General features: G+C 46.3%; 1 protein-coding gene across 1 annotated transcript in view; it reads right to left on the bottom strand.

The window, feature by feature from the left end:
• LOC144752968 (DELTA-actitoxin-Aas1a-like) overlaps window positions 1-18,992 on the bottom strand; it is a 140,813-nt gene extending 121,821 nt beyond the window's left edge. The window contains exon 1 of the mRNA XM_078640776.1: window positions 18,871-18,992. The gene's annotated coding sequence lies outside the window, so the exon portion shown is untranslated. The remainder of the gene's footprint in view (window positions 1-18,870) is intronic.
• Between the last annotated feature and the right edge of the window lie 356 nt (window positions 18,993-19,348).

Genomic DNA, 19,348 nt, shown 5'->3' with positions numbered 1-19,348 from the left:
TGTGTATATACAAATTACTGACAACAAGTAGCTAGTCCAGTTTGCTGGAGCGGGGAGTTGGGAGCCAGTCCATTATCCTGCAGCCAGGCCCGGTCCTAGGGCGTGTGGGACCCTGGGCGAAAGGGGTAAAGTGACATCATAAAAAACTTACATCACAGGACTATCGATCTTCTGTGTCATTGCTGAAGAGACCTAGGTCCTTCTTACAATGGTGGTCGGTCGGACCGCTGATCGCCACCACAGAGGGGAGGAGACCGCCAGACAACGAGTTGGCGGTCGGTCCTATCCACCCAATTTGGATGAGACCGCCGTGCAGGGGGTCAGAAAGGGTTTTTTCTACTGCGGCTTATGCTCCAATCATTGAAACATATCCAACATCGACGGATGGGAACTGTGGTATTTGCGCCCTAGGCCCTCATACTAATCAATGAGGTGACAGACACCGGTATGGTAGTTGGTTAACTGGCCCTGAGCACGTGCGCTCAGCCCTTTTTATTTAGCAGGGTCATCTGGCTGATGACGCCTGTGGTGGGTGGGTGTTACAACATGCTGAACACTAGAACGTATCCAGCGCGATACTACAGTAACCACCCTGTGACTGTGTCTGGCGGTTCAGCCGAGCCCTGCCTCTTTACTCTAACCTCCACTGGCTGTAACACATAGTTTCGCACCCGGTGCCTGGTAAATATAACGAACACAGGACCTGGCAGTGCCTGTTATATATTTAAATTAGAGCGTCACTCACTGCAGCCTGACTGAGACCCTGTTACAGCTCCACTCTCCCAGGCTGCACTGAGCAGCGCCGCTTAGTTCGTAGCATGAGCCAGATCTCATTGATCATTACATTGTTATTTACTATTGTTTCATGTAAATTGAACTATACGTAAGAGTCAGTCCCATCCAATTTTTCGTTTAATTGTGGTCAGGTGACGTCCAACTTTCGAGTCAACAGTACTTTATATTTCCTTACAGCGTTTCTGCTCTGCCAGAGCCTGTAGCTCACTGCTCTCAGGACGCTGCCCCAGACCTCTGCACAGTTGACACAATGAGTGCAGCCAATACATTATTATTATTTATTAGCATTAAAGGACTGAAATATTATTACAGCCTGACTAACCCTGTAGCACACTGACTGAATACATTCATTATAATTAGCACCTGAGGTCCTTACTGGGGCCTCTCAGCCTGCTTGGTCAGGTCTTACATGTGACAGACCTGGGACTATTTGTCAATCGTTAGTGCCTTTTCATTTTTGGTGGTTTACAGCATTTTCAAGATCTTCTGAGCGTTTTTCGTTACTAAAATGGGTGTAATTGCTGATATTGATATGTTTACCTGGTATCCACTGCTTGATTTTGCTCATGAGAAAGTGTCACTCATATTCGTTGAAATGTCACTCATAATTACACAGAAATTATGAAAGTGTCACACATAGCAATCTGAAACCTTGGCAGCTATGCACCCAAATGTCACGTAGCTCGTCCAAGTCAACTGTATGTGGGGAGAATTGCAAAACGGGTTATATCCATGAAGCCAAAAAGTGGTATCAAGTGTGAGGATTCCCATGCCCACCATACACATTCCCTGTTGCCCGTTGCATGTGATAATTATAAGTGGAGTATTTCCACATCATGCCACTGCTTGAGTCATGCAACCATGGGTCCATCCAAAAATATAAAAAAATGTATGAGTATTACCACAGCGTATTACCACAGGCAAGGGTATCGACAACTGCAACGGAATGTCCTCAAACTTTATCAATCTGTGAAATATGATGTAATGCCATTGGGACTAATTCGGACAACTTAGACACGTAAACGGGCTATCCTATATGAGACCATTCTTCTAAAACCTACTTGTTCAGCAGAGCGCGATGCCAAACAATCCATCTCCGTTCCCAGCCATCGGGAAACATTGTAGACGGAATCAGCAAGAATGAGATGCGTATTACTTGTCTCGTGTCTGGAAGGACTAGAGTGTAATTCGCGGCTGCCATATTGGGTTAGAAATAACATGCTCACTTCCTTGGTCATTAGCCAGATAGGAGCCATCTAATTAGATTAGGAGAAAGGCTGGAAGGGGGTGTAGTCAGTTGGTAGCCACACCTCTTGGTCGAGTTACACAGACACATACACCAAGGAGAGATTCTCCAATTTTTGATTTTTGGGAGAAAATTGCATTCTGGGCTGGAAATATGCCACACTTCTGAGGAAGTGGTCATAGCAGAGGGAGGTAGCTTTGCTCATATTAGTTAGAGTGTCTCCTCTTCCTGCAAGCCTACAATGTTGGATAAATATGGCATAGCTGCAGGAGTTCCTCAGATAACTGCCTGGCACGGTAGCAGAAGGATGCTGCTGGAACCCAGGATTGCACCAAGAAGGTTTGCACCTGCTGCACTCTCAAGCCTCCACAAGAAAAGGACTATGCCCTTTTCAAGGAAAAGGAGCGGACTCCCTGAACAGAAACAGGTACAAAAGAGCTGCGAGCAACCACCTGCAAAAATCAAAGAGAGGACAACCCAGCTGACTAGCCACCACTGAAATTGTCCTGGACTGAACAGGTGCATTTTGGGAGATTGAGACCTAGCCCCCAAGAAACAATCCAGAGCATCTGAGCACTTGCAAGCGTTAGAAGACCATGATCTCCCCAAGATCAAGGTCCCCTTGCAGTGCAACGTGTGGTAAATGCTTTCTATATCTTTTCCCCTCTACCACTGCTTCAGAATGTCCTATGACATCATAAAATGTTTAAGTGCCTGACTGTGGCTAAAGAGTCAGTTGGTCATCTCAGGCTGAGGAGCTGGTAGCTCGCTCCTGGTGGGGTTTTCTCCTTATATCTTCTTATCCTGTAACTTGCCACCTATCTACTTATCAATAAAGAAGGATCTACTACTACACCTGGACTACGCATCATTGTTTATGTACCACAATTTGGCGACGTTTCTTGGACTAACCTACGCTGCAAAAGAAGAAGTTTGAAACTCAACAATAAGAGAACCAAGGACTGTTCTGTATCCAGTCAAAATTAAAACAGAAGTCAGTTTATATTCTTATATAATCGAAGAAACGCCCAGCAAACCCCACCAGTGTCCTCTTCATCTTGGACTGCCTGTACCCTGAGCGTTTGTTTTGTGAAGAAATTACTGCTATCTTGCTGTCATCTGGAAATTATATTGCTCCAGCCACATAAGCTAAGGAGTTTCAGCTGGCCTGATCACCCTACTGCTTCTCCTTACAGCTCATACATCTTGACAGTTCGCCTTCCCACATGTTCACGATGATCTCTACAACTATCCTGTGACAGGTCGTCTGTAGATGTGCGCTATCACCCTATAGGCACGTCCTTTCTTGTCAGAGTTTCATCTGTTTACTGTCACGGAATTGCATCGGCGCTAGCAGTATTTTCTCTTCATCAACAGCCACATACCATCTATTTTGTCAAACTCTACAAACTCTACCTACTCCCACAGTGTAAAGCTTTCCCTTTCAAACTGTTCACTTAGGATTTGGAAAACACGATCCTGAGCGGGAGCTTACACTCGTCTTTGTGGAAGTATACTGGTATTATTATTGTGAGTAGAGAACACTTTTGAGATGTTTGTGTGTCTTTTCACCGTACGATTAGTTTTGTGGCCGTTTAATGTATTCATTTTGAACAAGCTGTCCGCTATGACGCACGCACAATCTTACCTATCTCGAGGAGCCTGCTTCATGCTCTTTGTGACGTCTGTTCTTCTGCCACATCCTCTGCCGCAACCTTCTCCGTTACGAGTCAGGACAGCACGTCTTCGCCGTGAGCCATCCAGCGCCGACGTGACGACTTGCCTCCATTTGGGTTGTACTTGCTCGCAAGTCTCCACAGTGTCTACGAGTCCGTCTGCTGTTGCCACTACTTTAAGAGTTGTCGACTTGTTCCTTGGTCCGCTCCAGCTTTCCTTGCGGTCCTAATCCCTTAACTGTTTCAGTGGTTAGTGGAACATGAGGAGTGAGGAGTAAGGAGTGTATGTCTACGGCGTTCTAAGGAGAAAAGTGCTTTTGAACTTTCTCTACATTACTGTCTGCATTCGAGATTTTCTTTTTTCCAAGAGGAGGTTCTCACAGGAACTCGGGTGAGAATTTAATTTCGTCATTACGTTTCATACATCTGCATATCGATGTTTTCAAGCTTACTATACATCGCTGGTTGCATTCCAGTCTGGCCATTTCCAAGAGGAGGTGATTGTGGATGTCCCAACTTTAGATTAACTCTTGGTTGGAGGTTGCCTGCTTTTCACCCCACATTTCCTGTTATGCAGTCACTCATCAGAACTTTTGGACAATTTTAACTAAGAAGTCCTCGGGTGAGAAATCGCTCACCGGAGCTAAACTCATTTGTTTTCTTCAAATGTTTATGTTTTAACCTATTGGTATCTCAATATAATGTGCGCTGGTGTGTGTGAGTTGTGCTTAATAGGTTGTTCCATTCATTTTTTGGGCCTTGTCTCCTTTTGAGTAATTTTAGTCAGTGGTTGTCTTTTACTGTACCCTAAATTCCTAAGGCAATGTCTTGCCCTACGGTGTACCCTTATTTAGGTGTGGGTGTGTGGCTAGTCAATGCCATATCTTGAAACTAGGGTGATGTTGTATCTTATGGGGTACCCTGTATATCTTTATATAGGGGACGTTGTAGTTTTGGTCTCACAGGGTGGGTATCCTGTGTTTCACCCTGCTTGTGCAGTTAGGGTGTTTGTGTCTTATTAATTCCCCATCCATGTACTTAGGGTTAGTACTTATGGTGTACCCTTACTTAGGGGAAGGTGTGGAGTTGTGGTGCCAGTCAGTGCCTACATTTTGTTTCCTAAGGTCTTGTTGTTACCCTTTGGAGAAGTTACGTTGCGCACTTTTATCGAGGTGTACCCTTTTATTAAGGGAGGTTGTCTGCATGTAACTATTTTGCTCCAAAGTTTCAAAGATTAGTTTTCTTTGTGTACCCTTTTCTGGGGAAAGTGGTGTGCGTTGTCAGCGCCGCCATTTAGTGAAGTTATCTTGAACAATTCCTACATTGTTCAATGGTGTACCCTTTTGTTAGGGGAGGTTGTGTGTGTTGGTCTAAGTTGCATCACACTATGTGGATAGTCGGGGTGCGTTGTCAGCGCTACCTCTTAGTGTAGTTCCGCCACTTTTGCTTGTGTGAGTGTGGATACTATGTATTTTGTTCCAGGGGCGTTAGTTTCCTCTGGTGTACCCTTTCCTGGGGAGTTGTTTTCTTCCACAGTTTAAAGTTTGCCTTTCTATGTGTACCCTTTAAGGGGAGGTTGCTACTGCACGTCATTCACTAGTCTCTTTTGCAAGGCATTCCCTTTTCTGTGTAGGTTGCTAATTCATCTTATTGTGCTTATTTCCACCTGCACCCATATTGTCATCCAGTTGTTACACCCTGCTTGATTTGCCAGGATCACTACCTTGTTTTATTAAGGAGGGTGGATGGGCATGTTACGTAATTTGCATTCTTGTGTTTTGTTCAATCATGACCATTTGTGCATTTTATAAATGTATCTCTGCATGCCTCTTTTAAGATTTTCTTTGTTTCTACTTCCACGCTTGTGTTTCCAACTTTTCTAATTATCTCTTTGATTTACTCTTATGCTTACAGTCTTCTCTGGATTCTTCTGCTCCGTCTTAACTTCTTATTAACTGTTGTTCACTAACGGAAGAGGATGTGTGGTAAATGCTTTCTATATCTTTTCCCCTCTACCACTGCATCAGAATGTCCTATGACATCATAGAATGTTTAAGTGCCTGATTGTGGCTAAAGAGTCAGTTGGTCATCTCAGGCTGAGGAGCTGGTAGCTCGCTCCTGGTGGGGGTTTCTCCTTATATCTTCTTATCCTGTAACTTGCCACCTATCTACTTATCAATAAAGAAGGATCTACTACTACACCTAGACTACGCATCATTGTTTATGTACCACACAACGCATCCCCACACAGGAATTCGAACTGCATGATGTATCCCAATTCAAGACATTGCACCCGCATCTCCTGGTCAAAGGAACTCGAGCAGCGCGGCACACCTCTACACTAGATTCGGCATTGCATGACGCATGGACAGGGAACAGCCGATCCAGCAGGACACATCCCTGCCTAAGGACTTGGAGCAGGGCCGGCGCTAGGCATGGGCGGTATGGGCAGCCGCCCAGGGCCTCGCGCTGAGCTCAAAAACATGGGGCCTCGCTTCCACGTGAAAGGCTTCATTAAAGTCAGGGCCCCCTCCCCTCCGATCACTGCAATTTTTACATTTTGCTAATGAGGTGCCTAAACCTGAGCAGTTATAAAGGCGTGGTGTCAGTCCTGGGATTACGGGCATGGAGGGATGGAAAGAATGGCCAGGGGTCTTGGAACAGCAGGGAAGACTATTGTGTGTGAGCAGGTCAAGGGCCAGGCTGTGCTCTGTTGAAAAGGTGCCATTTGCGTTTCCAAGCAACAAATGGCCCTTTTGTTTTCAGGATCGGCTGAACTGTAATAGGTGCGGAGAGGCGGCGCAGTAGAAGAGGGAGAAGCCGTGGCTGGGCAAAGTTTATAGTAAAACCACCACACCTCTTTTAAGCCCGGGGGAGGTGGCCCCCACTTCCCTGGGCTTCCATGCACTGGATCAGGGCCCAATTGTGGGGCCCCTTTCTTTCGGCCTCACATCCCTTATCCAGCGCACAGAGGCCCAGGGTAGGAGAGGCCCCTTGTGCCCTGCAGCAATGGATCAGACCTCTAGGCCCAAGTGTGGGGCCCCCTGCCCTGTGACATACAGTCATTATTCAGAAATGTGACACCCAGGGTAGGCCCCCCCCCACCCCATCTCCTGAACTTTGTAGCACTAAAGTATGGCTCTGAAGCCCATGGGACAAACGCTTTCTTCTGGGCTTTGTGCGCATTGAGCAGCCTAATAGAACTGAAGAACTAGGTTAGAGTCCCTGCGTCTGCTGAACATCCTGTGATTCTGGGTATATCACTATTTCCACATGCCCCTACAAAATGAAAATATCCTTTTGTAACGTAACTGGCGATCATGTAAAGCTCTCTAATGCCTTAGAGCTGAGTTCACATAATATAACACTGCAAATATCCTCACGTTCTGGAACGGAGTCAAGCCTGACTTTACTGCCACAGTCCATGTAACACAGCAGAGTTTTACATTTGTGGGTGCATTTGCTGTGTTGGCAGTCCAGAAAATTTTCACATGCGCTGGAAATAGGGGTGAGTGGGGTGCTACAGCACCCCCTAAATAACCCTGCTGTTTTCCAAAGGTAAATAAGCAATAAAGATGCTTTTGAATTATTGCTTTTATATTGTCACATTTGTTGTGTGTGTTGACATCTGGGTCTGTGGTGTACCCTGCCCTTTAGGAGATAAGTGGATGGGAGCGTGCGGAGCGAAAGTGTGAAGATAACATATAGCAATAGAGGGGAAATGGGAAGACTTCAAACGTGAGACAGTTTGTGTTAGGACGAGAAAGGTGATCAAGAGGCAAGATGTTGGAGGGAGGCTGAGAGAGGAAAGCAAAGGGGATACTTGAGAGAAGTAAATAGCAGCAACACACTCTGACTATGGGGAAACAGTGTGCTTAGACCAGGAGGAGGTAAGGATAAGTGTAAAGAAATAAGATACATGCCGTATAGGAAACAAAGAAGGCTATAGGTGCTGGAAGTAGGAGTGCGGGGGGGAGGGGGCAGCTGCAGGACCCCTAACTTTAAAATGCTGGAGTTTGGAAGGTGAATGAGCAATACAGATGCCTGTAAATTTCAAAGAAAGACATCAAATGTCAGGGGATGTGTTCTGACAAATTGCTGCCTATTCTTTTAACATAGAGATTGTTTTCTTTTCTTTGAGTGCAAAGTGAGAGGACTTTACAAATTCATCTATGTGACAATCTTGCTGATGTAAAAGGAAAGGCTATAGGATGTAATTTTTTTCTAATACACATATAATGGTGTCGGGCGAGAACAGGCTGGCTTGGAGGTTGGTTGTATGTCACTAAGGGGCCACCTGCTAAATTTCCCTGGTCCATTTCTGGTGCTTGTAGTTTTGTTCATGTCATTATAAAGCAAGACAACAAGCCCCAGAAACCAAAGAAAAAACCTGGACTGGAACAGCACATCATGCAGTGGCACCATTTCAGTTGCCAGGTCCGAAGTATATAGACCTCTGGGCCAGAACAGAGGGGTGGCATGTGCCAAAAATAACTGGGCTGCCACATATCACTACCGGGCAGAGCATTTTAAATTACCTTTAATATCAGGTTAGCAAACGCAGTTGTCGTCATTAGAGGGGATTGTAACACCCGCTCTAAGTATTGATCGCAGGGCAGTTTCCTGACATGAAGTCATCGATTTTTAATATCTGACTGTGGAATATATGCTCATGCGCTAGGCTGTGAAGAAAAATCTCTAAATAATGAAAATGATTGTAATCTTTTGACGCCAAGCTGTTCCTTGAGCCTTCCAACTAAACAGTGGAATGTAATGCTGGGCTTTGTTCAATGAGTAGTGTGGGGTTCCATGGGGCTTTGATTTGAGGCCTACACCTTTCAACATATATTTAAGTCCATTGGCAGACATCGTCAAGGAATTTTAGGAGTTGATGGTCTCCTTTGCCGACAACACCCAACTGGCAGTCTCCCTTTACCTGGGAAAAGGTTTGCAACAACTAGTCCCTTTTTTAGAAAAAGTTGCATAATGGATGGCTAACTGCTCACTTAAATTGAAGGGAAACAAATCCAAGCTGATGATTTTAAGAAACAAGCCAACACCGCAAACAACCCTCGGATGGCCAGAGTGTCTGGGGGCACTACCAATCTCTCGCCCTCCCCATTACGATCTTAGGTATGTGGTTGGATAGCGCTCTATCTATGGAGGCCTAAGTAAAAATCATTTACAGCATCTTGCTTTGGCTTTATCAGAACCCTATGGAAAATCCTAGACCTCCTACCTACACAATCCAGGAGAATAGTGGCCCAAGTGCTGATTCTTTCCTGCTTGGACTATGGAAATTCCCTGTATATGGGCTCAGCCAAATATATCACCAAGAGACTCCAGTTAGCCCAAAGTGTGGCAGCAAGGACTATCCTCAAGCTTCCCAAACATACCTCAGCAAAAATTGCACTGGCTTCCAGTGGAGGAAAGGGTAGAATTCAAGACACTTTACTTGGTGCATAGGGGAATCAACTACAATGGACCCTCCTGGTACCTTACTAGCAGTACCTTAACATCTTCCAATGCTTGATTGCTACAGGTCCAAAGATCAGATTGGGGTGTGTGTATCCTTCTCGCATTTGACCCCTAAGCTCTGGAATGCTATGCCCACTGATCTCAGAAACTAAATGAACAAGACCAGATTAAGAAAATGCTTAAAACATGGCTTTGCCCCAACTTGCTCCAGACACGTACCGCCTCAGAATCCCCCTAGTATACACGGTGATCGACTCACGCAGCACTGGGAAGCCCTCAGGCCGCTAACTACTTTATAAATCTGCATAGAATAAATCTACATAGCATAACTTGAGGAGCACTGTTACAGGGTGGTAGTGAGGGAATTCATAGCGAAGGAGCTCATTGGCGAGGCGACAAACTAACATTGTCGCAACGACGGCCACCAGCACTAACGCCGGCACTGAATGTCCCAAATTAGAGGGGCCTCACATCTTCCCTTTCGCCCAGGGCCCCAAAAGTCCTAGGACCGGCCCTGACTTGGAGTTAAGAGACAGGCTTCCTCCATTTTGTACTCCCCACTCGCTCCGATTCCACTTTGCCAGTGGCTGCCAATCCTTAATGAGCCGGGAGTGTTACGTACCCTAGCGCAATTGGGTATTTGAAAAATAGGAGAACTATTCGAAGATGGTAGCTGGGAAGAAATAGTGGATGACCAGCAGGTGATGTTACATTTTGTCAGACATACGCTTCAGGACATGCTCGGGGAAGAAACGTTAAAACCTCCAGAAGGGAGTCCATTTTCATTGGTACTGAGAGCAGATTCCCCGGCCACCTTTTTTCCCAAATCTATTACATGACCCAAGATTATCGTAAGAACTTTTACATTAAGGCCAGACTGGAGTGGCAATCCGACTTAGAAGTAATGTTAGATGACGATAAATGGAGCTATTGCTGTGATGCTAAGAGGAAAATATCGCTGAATGGTCATCACAGACTTATTCACTTTAAATTCCTGAATAGGGTATATTATACCCCAGCCCACCTACATTGATATGGCCTCAGAGAAACTGCGATATGCGAGAGATGTATTGCAGAACAAGCAGGCTTCATACATTTGGCCTGGTTGTGCCCGGATATCGCTAAATACTGGGAACATATTTTCCAAAATCTGAGCAATATCAGAGGGGAGCACTTGGCACCTGACCCCATGCTAGCTCTCCTGGGTTACTCTAAGCAAGTGAGGTAAAATATCCAAAAATTAGTGGGTATAAGCCTATTGATTGCTAAGAGGGGGTGGCTATGCGCTTGGCCCGTGGTCCTCCCCCTACCGTCACACAATGGTCTAGAGATATGATGTTCTGCAACACACAAATGGAGTTATATAGTGAGCTGCTCCCTCCGCAGAGTAGGCCCAAAGATTTCTGGGGCTTATACCATAATTATTTAGCTGGTAAAACCTAGCCACTGGCTGATCCTGGATAACCCTTTGCAAGGAGCAGGTACATGGGAAGTTCAGCATTCGTGCAGAGTGCTGCGCAAACAAGACTCCTAAATGGTTTTTGATATGATGAAAGTGGGATATATTCAGTCTGGAAAGTTCAGCATTTATATTTGCCCTATTGGTTGTCTCACCTATTTGTTGGGGAGTTTGCACTAAACGGGTTGGATAACTTCCTGTTCAAGTGATTCACTTTTGTACTATCCATATATTGCATGTATCTGTAGTCTATAATCTGATATCTGATGCACCACTGAAGTGCCATGTATGTACACTACTGCTTTCTTTTCTTTTCTTTTTGTGTTGCATTGCAATGTGTATTTCTGTTCTTGTTTGCACATGTTCCCTTTTATAAAATCAATAAAGAAAAAAAAAAAAAGGGTGAAAGCACCAAGGTGTCAACAGTAAAAAGAGGTGGGGAAGGGGGGTGGGCGGCAGGTAGAGGGTCAAAGGGGGAATTGCTCTCAGAGAGGTGAGAAGGGGTGGGGAGCAACCTGAGGACAAAAACAACACTAGAGGTAGACAAGCACTCCACCCGAACACAGAACTCTGCGGCATTCCACTGAGTTTTTATTAAACTCTGTGCATATCCACGTAGTGCAACTCCGTGGGGTCCACTCACCCTTATACAGCACCCTTTCTCCACCGCTCTGCAAACGTGACTGCTTGTTAAAACTAGCATTTACAATGCAATGGTCTCGGCATTATTAAAGGTAGAGCTATTGGCATTGCTCATGATTTTTAATTTTTTTTTTTTATTAATCATAAATAAATGGCATTGTCATTTACATTGCCAATAGCTTAATCGTTAAATAAATGGCATTGTCATTTACAACGCCAATAGCTTAATCGCTTGCAAATGCATGACCTATTGCATTTACGCCCACACAGAGGCACACACACAAAGCCACCCACACACACACACAGAGCCACCCACACAGAGCCACCCACAGTCATTCACATAGAGCCACCTACACAGAGCCACTCTCACACAGACAGAGTCACCCACACATAGAGCCACCTACAAAAAAAGCTATCCACACAGAGCTACACACACACACACAGAGCGCTACGCGCTACACACACACACACAGAGCGCTACACACACACACACAGAGCGCCACACACACACACACAGAGCGCTACACACACACACAGAGTGCCACACACACACTCAGAACGCCACACACACACACACACAGAGCGCCACACACACACACACAGACAGAGCGCCACACAGACTACACACACACAGACAGAGCGCCACACACACACACACAGCGCCACACACACACAGACAGAGCGCCACACACACACACAGACAGAGCGCCACACACACACACAGACAGAGCACCACACACACACACACAGACAGAGCGCCACACACACACACACAGACAGAGCACCACACACACACAGACAGAGCGCCACACAGGCAGAGCGCCACACACACACACACAGACAGAGCGCCACACACACACACAGACAGAGCGCCACACACACACAGACAGAGCGCCACACACACACACAGACAGAGCGCCACACACACACACAGACAGAGCCCCACACACACAGACAGAGCGCCACACACACACAGGCAGAGCGCCACACACACACAGGCAGAGCGCCACACACAGGCAGAGCGCCACAGACACACACAGGCACAGCGCCACACACACACAAGCAGAGCGCCACACACACACATTAACAATGCAGTGGTCTCGGCATTATCAAAGGTAGAGCTATTGGCATTGCTCATGACATTTTTTTTTCATTTTTTTTAAACCTAAATAAATGGTATTGTCATTTACAATGGCAATAGGTGAGCATTAGAGAGTAGTAGAGAGTATTCGCGGACACAGAGCCACACACACACAGAGCCACACACACACACAGAGAGCCACACACACACACACACACAGAGAGCCACACACATTTTTAAAGTTAGAGCTATTGGCAATGCTCATGACATAATATTTATTTATGTTTTTGTTTTTAAAACATAAATAAATGGCATTGTCATTTACAATGCCAATAGCTTAATCGCTCGCAAATGCAAGACCTATTGCATTTGCACCCACACAGAGCCACACACACAAAGCCACCCCCACACACACATACAGAGCCATCCACACAGTCATTCACATAGAGCCACCCACACACACACAGCCACCCACACAGAGCCCCCACACACAGAGCCACCCACAGACAGAGCCACCAACCCAAAAAGCTACACACACAGACAGACAGAGCCACCCACACAGAGCCACCTACCAAAAAAGTTACACACACAGACAGACAGAGCCACCCACACAGAGCCACCTACCAAAAAAGCTACAGACAGACAAAGCCCAACACACAGAGCCACACACACACACACAGAGCCAAACACACAGAGCCACACACACACACACACACACACACAGAGCCACACACACACACACACACAGCCTATCTTCCATGGGGGGAGGGAAGAGGAGCTGTACTCAAGGAAATAGTGCCAAAACAGGACCATGTGCAGTCAACACCCCCACACTGCTGCTGTGTTAAGTAATGCCCCACTACATTCTCCAGTTCAGAGTACCAGAAGCATTTTCCAAGCACTAAACACCCATGCTTACAGCTCGGCCTTGACAGACACTTCGTGATTATTCACTACCAGTAAAACGGACAGAAGTTTATATTTTGCTAATCCTCATTTGCCGCTCTAAGTGGGTTAAAAAACAGCATTCTAACAAAAACTTTACACATCACATATTTGCAGTCTACACGTACATCTGAATAAATGGGCGTTTGTTAGATAAATGATGGCATTCCTTACATAATATGGTCCCTGTGGTTTGGAGCCAAAAAAGATGATGTATGAAACTTAAATCTGGGAGGTAGGTTAGTAAGACACAATAACTCTGCATTACACAACCTGAAAGATACAGCGCATGCGCGTGTATGTTAGCAGTAGTTGTTATTACTATTAGGCGCAGGAAAGGCCTATCTCAGCAGGTCAGATGAAGCCAATAATGTCCTAATGCGCACGCACTACGCATTTCCGGCTTCACGTGAAGGCTGGGCCTTCCGTTTGGTTCCCCGACCTGGCTCTGCAGCATTTGCTCTGCTTCTGGTGATACTTAGAGGTCAGGGGCCGCTCCCCATGGAACTTCGAGCTCAGGGCTGCAATGCATGGAAAATGGGAAACGAAACGTTTCAATCTCCAATGCACCCCGAGACAAATCACGCATACTTGACTGAACAAGTCAATAACACTTCGATTTAAGACAGTGATGCTCAGCTTTGCGCCACAGGGGTGTGTGCACGCACACAGCCGCACAAACTCACGATCGAAAAAAGCAACACAAAGAAAAGAGCTGCCATGTCCCAATCCCCCGCCAGCCATTACCTCAGAATGAAGTTTTGCTAATGGCCTTTTTTGATTACGGGGTGTGACATCTGGGGTGAAGGTGCTGGATGTAAGTGTGCTGTAGTTCTGCAGCATGTTGGAGGCGAGGATTCTGCAGAGTGATGGCCCCTAGTCTTTGTGCAATTGACCCTTCGTCCAATGGAGGTGGGGGTGGGGAGAGCGGGGGCAGTGTGGGGTCAGACGCGGTGGAGCTCGGTTTCCTGCTAAATAAGTAAAGGAAATATGGCTCCAGGGCTGCAGGCGTGGTTTTATCACCACCTTCTCCCCCACCTTTCTTGTCTATCTTCATCTTACCCCATGCTGCCACACCATTAACTACTAAGCAAAGGACAACTGACCACAAGTGGGAGGAGTTAATGGGTGAGTGATTCAGGAGGTGCTGAGAGTGTGTGCAAGGGCCGGTCACAATTCTTTAGTGCAAGTTGGTGCACTATCTGTAGCGTAGGTCAGCGCGTCCCCCGAGAGATGCTGGGCACACAAATTTTGTGTTGGGGGCAGGTGGAGGGGCCCGCGTTCGGAACTGCAGCCATTGGAGCGAGGAATATGAGTTCTTAGCGGGGTCAGCCGGGGAGCTTGGGCGGAGTGACTAGGTGTGGGGCACAGCGTTGGGGGGGTGCCACGGGGAATAAAGATGGATGCCACCGGACGGATATTTTAGCGGAGCTACGAGCGGCGGAGTTTGGGGTGGCGGTCGGGGCGAATATGGAAGGTGGGGGAGGGTCGCATGTGATGGAAGGAGGTGCAAGGGAGAGGTGTGCAGGAGGGAACTGCTGGCGCGAAGGTGAGGGGTGGGGGAGTGCCGCGCAGACAGTTGCCCTCAAGAATAAGTAGAAGAAAATAATTAACGGCACAGAGGGTTCTAGGTCAGGGGGACAAGGAGTAGGAGTGTGGTCTGTCAAGGGGCAGGCTGGGTTGCAGGGTGCCTGAGGGGGTGGCTCAAGGACAATAAGGGGGTGGTGGGGGAAGCGAGCCAGATGGTGAAGTTTGCGTTTAAGTCGAGCATGCTGGACACGGAGGGAGGCAGGTTTGCGGGAGAGGTGTAGGGAGGTGCGCATCGGTCTGCCGGGGCGGCGTTCGATGGTTGGGGGCTCGGTTTTCGGAGGGAGGACTCGGGGGTGACAAAAGGGGAATGGGTGCGGGGCGGGCGTCTATACAAAGGGAACAGAATTAAGCGCCCGGCCCACAGATGTCCAGGTGGATGCAACGTGGCTCAGCTTCAGGGGAGAGGGGCGCCCCGTCCGGCAGAGGACTCCCGCCGCCCCCACAGCAGCCCACCCATGCTGCGGCGTCGACCTACCTGGCGATGGAACACGGCCAGAGCGCCCGTGCCTTGCCTATCCCGTGGGCCGCTTTGTCTTTCGGGCTTGTAGGTAAAAAGCTCGGTGTGGGGCAAAATCGGATTGCCCCCTTACACAGTGTGTCAGCAGTAAAACTAAAGCAAATAAAACTAATTTGTTTTGCACAGCCGGGCCCTGGCACAAAGACGTGAATGTCCAGTCGGTACCAGGCGGTGCGTCGGCGGTACCAGGCTGTGCATTGGCGATGCCAGGAAGAGCCGGCTTCGAATGGACGGACACTAAGAAAATAACGACATATTTGCATTACCTTGCACGGAGACGGGCTGCTGGCGTCCAGGCGAGTGGTACCGGGGTGGCAGCGGGCTGGGAGGTTCGTCCTATTCTACACCCTTTGCGGGTCTTGCTCAATGGGGAAAAGTTGCTCACTGGGGCGGGCGGGGCTGGGGCAGGGCTCCAGCTTCAGGGCGTCAAGAAGCGGCCCACAGCATCCTGTACCATGTTGACTCCGTGAACGTTTGCGCGTCTTACAAGACTCGGACACAGTCGTTGGTTATAACATCACATACAGCATCCATACCTGACAAAGCGGTCACCTACAAAGTAAAGCGAGGCTGTTCAAGCAACAATTCAAGCAACAATGGCGGCCGCAAAAGTCCGCAAATTTCGGATTCGGGGGCGTGTTTGTATGTCCCCAAAAGGGGCGCGGCTTAAAAGTGGAAAGAACAGAGCCAACACGCCCCTGAATCCGAAAGAGACGGGGCTTGTTTGGAGTGACGCCTCTCTCCTCCAATGGCTGGCCTCCGTTTAGGAAGCCAGCCAATGGAGGACAGAGGCGGGTTAAAGCCCCGTTTCTAAATCTACTCAAACACAACAGATCTTCCGACTTCCGGCTGGCAAGCCAGCCGTCGGTCCTCGACCTAAAAACCTTAGAAATTCACTAAAAAAACAAAGGTTCCAGGACGTTATAATTAGTAATTAGCATATAAAAAAAATCTTAGAAATTCACTGAAAAAAACAAAGGTTACAAGGACGTTATAGTTAGGGTCATTTTTTACTCATACAAAACCAGAGAAATTCAGCCGTTGTAGTTACCTGAGTTAACTATAACTGGCACCCTCACAATGCACTGCTTATGACCTCACATATTACATCACTAATAACATGGTCAGTGACATCACTCGTGACATCACTAATGACATCTCAAATGAGATCACTCATGATATCAGTGAAGACATCATCCACAGCATCTCTGATGCACCCACTCACACCCCTTTAGAATCTTTTATACACCCACTGCCACTCCCAAACAACCATTCACAAACCCATTCACAGAGTCATACCAGTATTTACACACCCACTCACCGATTCATAAATCTACACACACATCCACTTACTCACCCATTCTGCCACTCATTGACCCACTCACTCACTAATACAGCCATTGACATATTCACTCATACACCCATACAGGCATTCGCACACTGAGTGAGTCACCCTTAGAACTACTCACACACCTAGACAGCCACCTATTCACTCTATCACACAGCCACTTACTCACCCAAACAGTTACTCATACACCCACTTACTTACACATAAAAATAGTTACACATACTCACTCACATAGCCACTCATTAACAGAAGCATGCACTCAACCATATAGCTACTCTTACATCACTCATCCACACATACAGTCACTCATATAGCCTCTCACTCAACTATACTGCCTTTCACATACCCAGTTACTCACCCATACTGACACATGCACTCAATCACCGACACAGCCATACAGCCACAAGCTCACCCATACAACTTCTCACACACACACACAAAGTACCTCATACAGCCACTGACTCACCCACTCACTCATCCGTACAGGCAGCGACACCACTCTTCACCCTCACACAGAGACACCCATATAACCATAGAGATAGTCAGACAACTAATCAATCACCCATATAACCATTCATGTACCCACTAATACACTCATACACACACTTAAACATCAACTGACAAACAGATGCACACATTCACACAACCAGTCACTAACCCATACATTCACTGAGACACCTAATGACTCACTTATACAGTCAGTCACACACCCACTCAGTCATCCATACAGTCACTCATACACTCGCTGATGCACCAATACACCCAGGTATGGATATTTAACACTCATAATCTTGTGCTGGATGGTGCCTCATCTGAGCTGTTTCCCTTGATGAACTAGTGGAATTAGCAATTTAAAAGTGCAATTCTTTCTGTAAATTTATGTTAGTGATATCACAATCCCTGTGAAACCAAGGATAATGATTCTTAGCAGAAACTTCATTAAAAAAGTGGACTTCAAGTCTCTGAAATCGGACTGGGGGTATGTATAATAGCCAGGTCTGTCATTTTTAGGAATAGCGAGTAAACTCTTCAGCAATCTGGACTTGCTTTCAAAAGAGAATTGTGATCATATCCAAGGTGCAGGGGTGCCTAGAGGTCCTTTGGAAACCTCCTGGCTTCAGGGTTTACTATCTAATATTTACTAACACTGCCAGTTGGTATGTCTAAAGGTTTAGCGTTGTTTAGTTGTTATTGCAATCATATGCCCACTGTTTTTAAAAAGCAGCATGCTTTCTTTTTTCTACTTGTATTCTTTTCAATTATTTTGCATATATTAAGTTTGTGTGTGTTTTTTGAGGTTGTGTCAGAGGGTGAATGGAAGGATGAGTCAGTTGATTGATGAACCGATCCTTGGGTGCATAGATGAGTGACAGAGCGCGTGTATGATGACTTATTGAGTGTCTGTCTACAAAAAAGCACTTTCATTCTTAAGAAAGACCTATTGGCATTGCCAGTGCTTGTTATTTACATTCATAGCCAATAGTACATTTTCTTTGTACCAATAAAATCAGATTTCCTTCTGATGTGCATTAGAACTAAAAGGGTTTCCGCGCCTATTCAAAGCACACATTTCGACTAAAAAACACTGCACTGTTTTATTACAAGCGTAGGGAACGCTTATTTTTTTAAATAAAAATAATATATTCCAACCAAATGGCCATTATAGTTTGGAGTTGCCATGTTTACTTTCTTTTTGTTGTGTTTTCAATACAAAACGCAGCCATTGCACACGCTCGCCAAGATAAGGCATGTTGACTTTGCCAGTGCTTGTTCTATTAATGTTTTTTCATACAGAAACTAGCAAACCTATCCCATTGAAGCCCCCATAGACGGTTAGTGAAGAATGACAAACATGTATTTTAATATCTTTTTGGAGCGGGTGTGTAACTATTTACTCCATTAAACAATCTAAAAATGGGTTGATGAATAAGCATTGGCATTTACAAAAAAATATTTGACCAGTGAAATTGACACGCAGATGTCGTTGGAAACAAAACCGATTATAATTAAATATCATAATTGTATGTAGTGTAAAGTCCATGTGGGCCACTAAGGCTATATTTGCGGGGAGGAGAATAGGCGGATGCTCTCACCTGTGGCGCTTTCCTTAGTTCAGTGCTTCGAGGCGCTGTGGTGCAGCTCGCAGATAGCGCGGTCTCTGTGTCTCTGGTCACCTGTGGAGCTCGCGTCTGGCGGAACCAGAGCAACGGGCAGCTTTGAGGAGAAACACAGTCCTTGTTGACAGAGGTGCTTTGTCCCTCCTTCTGAGACACCCATAGCTGCCAAGGTTTCAGATTGCCATGTGTGACATTTTCATAATTTCAGTGAAATTATGAGTGACATTTTAACGACTATGAGTGACACTTTGTTATGAGCAAAAGTCAAGCAATGAAGATGAGGGAAACATATATGGGCACGGCAGGCAGTTAGGAATGAAGCAAATGTTAGCAGCCATAGCAAGTTACCAACATCTGGCACACTTACTTCAGTTCACACATCATGCAAACATTGTATATCAGGCCCAACCTCTTTCCTGCAATGCTTTTTTTTTTGAAAGATTAATTTGCTAAT

Source organism: Lissotriton helveticus, chromosome 5_1 (assembly GCF_964261635.1).
Source record: "Lissotriton helveticus chromosome 5_1, aLisHel1.1, whole genome shotgun sequence".
NCBI classification, from domain to species: Eukaryota; Metazoa; Chordata; class Amphibia; order Caudata; family Salamandridae; genus Lissotriton; species Lissotriton helveticus.
The sequence above is the reverse complement of the archived record's forward strand: the minus strand, read 5'-3'. Positions and strand labels throughout refer to the sequence as shown.